Consider the following 2,500-nt stretch of genomic DNA (forward strand, 5'->3'; position numbering starts at 1 on the left):
ATTGCAAAAGATGAACCTATGCTGTTACGTTCAGACGATCAGTGAAGCCAGTACTGCAGCCGCGTGGCAACACATATTCCATCCCTCGCTGTTTCCTTCACTCAGCTGGCTGATAACGGCCTAAAATACGTTGCAAGATGGCCGCAGGTCGACCTGCCTAAAAAGGACTTTGATTGTACTGGCTCTACTTATGTACTGTACACTACAACTAATTAAAAAAGGACCGAAAAAAAATCTTATTTGTAACATAAACGCAAGCATGTTAACACGATGACACACAACATACAATGCGACAAAGCAGACACGTCGTGCACAGCAGCAAACGAAGGGAAACAGGGCTGCCAACTCTCACGCATTGGCCGTGAGACACACGCATTTGACCGGTTTCACACGCTCACACGCCACACCCCCGATTTCTCACGCTGAAGTGTCGGTCAAATTTATGAAGATGAGTTTTTAACTATAGATCTGGCTGTTGAGCCACTCGTGATCGACTAGTTGAGCTTTCAGAGACTGTGAGGGGGTTCAAGAGCGCTCCCTGTCTGTAGTTTCGAATTGTCGCAAACTGAGAACATTTTTGCACGAGCCATCCCAGGCATGTACCCCTGACTGCAGACCCGCAGACACGTTGAGGGGCGGGGTCAAACGTTTAACTCCGCCCAGTCTCCAACCGTCCACTACCCAACTCATTTAATACATGTGGGACTAGAAACCTTACTGGATGTGGCGAAATGCAACGATTTAAACATAATGAACTTAATCTTTGGTTTTACTAATTATGAAATACAATATTGACACATTTCACAAAACATTAAATACTTCAATAATAAATTAAATGATAAAAAAGTAGAATATTTGAATGTATATTTATCATAATCAATTGCAACCTGATACTTTCTTAATGTTATCAAAATCAAACGATCATGAGACTATAATATATATCAGATATTATATAATGTATATAGTATGTGTATATTTATATATATACACTATAAATATATATATATATATATATATATATATATATATATATATATATATATATATATATAATATAACACCAATAATTATGAAAATAAGTTTAATAACATATATACAACCATAATAACAACAACAATAATTAGATTAGATACTTTATTCATCCCACAGCGGGGGATTTTCCTTGTTACAGCAGCAAAAAAGCAAAACAAACATGAGTAACACAAAAGAAAATTATTTTAATCCATATATCTCATATAACGGCAGATCGCCTTCACACACCTGTTATCCTCTGGCGGTCTTACACAATAAAACTCGCTTAAGAAGGAGACCACTGGTTGAGTTGTGGGCTCATTCACTGAAGACATATCTACACTGAAGACATATCAACACTAAAGACAGATCTACACTGAAGACATATCTACACTAAAGACATATCTACACTAAAGACAGATCTACACTAAAGACATATCTACACTAAAGACATATCTACACTAAAGACATATCTACACTGAAGACATATCTACACTGAAGACATATCTACACTAAAGACAGATCTACACTGAAGACATATCTACACTGAAGACATATCTACACTGAAGACATATCTACACTAAAGACAGATCTACACTAAAGACAGATCTACACTAAAGACAGATCTACACTAAAGACAGATCTACAGGCTATCATCCACACGCGAGTCATGGGCGCTAGCCCCTGCACTGGTCGCGCTAACCGCGCTATGCCTGGGGGGGCAGAGACAAGATGTGCTGGGTGTTGTGGATCTGAGCTCTCCTTCATCTCCTGGTTGCAGACGATTCAGAGACCGTCCATGCACATAACGACTGGAACATTGTCCTTCAATGGAAATAATTTCCACACTTTCAGATTACTTGGAGCTAGCAGTTAAAGAAGGGAGTTAGCCTTCCAATCCGAACCTCAGCCTGCTCAACTTGTGCAGAAACATTAAAATAGACATAACAAGCTTTTTTTAATTGTTTTTGAAAACTAAACAACTATAAAAGTCACACTTACTTCCATTATTTATTGACTAAAAAGGGCTGTCCGAAGCGTGGGTGCATACTGCTAAATTCACTCTGATATTGATGAAATGACAGGGTCAAATGCTGGAGAGTTTAAAGGGGTTAAACGTTGAGGGGCGGGGTTAAACGTTTAACCCCGCCCCTCAACGTGTCTGCGGGTCTGCAGTCAGGGGCTTCTCATCCCAGGTGCATTTCCCCGGCTTCAGGTATGAGCTCTGAGTATCACAGACCCGTCCGGCGCTTCAGGTATAAGCTCTGAGTATCACAGACCCGTCCGGCGCTTCGTGTCCACTCTCTCTGTAACATTAGAGGTGAGCAGCACGGCTGGTAGCGTAGCAACTTCAGTTCATGTTAGTGGACCCGCTCTGGGGGGGGGGGGGGGGGCAGTGACAAGTTGCATCCGTCTAGTCCTCCGATAACGAGCAGCGTACGGCCGCCTCTAAACTTTGTCAGAGACCAGAGACCCTAATGGGCCTCTG

Source organism: Etheostoma spectabile, unplaced genomic scaffold (assembly GCF_008692095.1).
Source record: "Etheostoma spectabile isolate EspeVRDwgs_2016 unplaced genomic scaffold, UIUC_Espe_1.0 scaffold00008300, whole genome shotgun sequence".
Classification (NCBI taxonomy): Eukaryota; Metazoa; Chordata; class Actinopteri; order Perciformes; family Percidae; genus Etheostoma; species Etheostoma spectabile.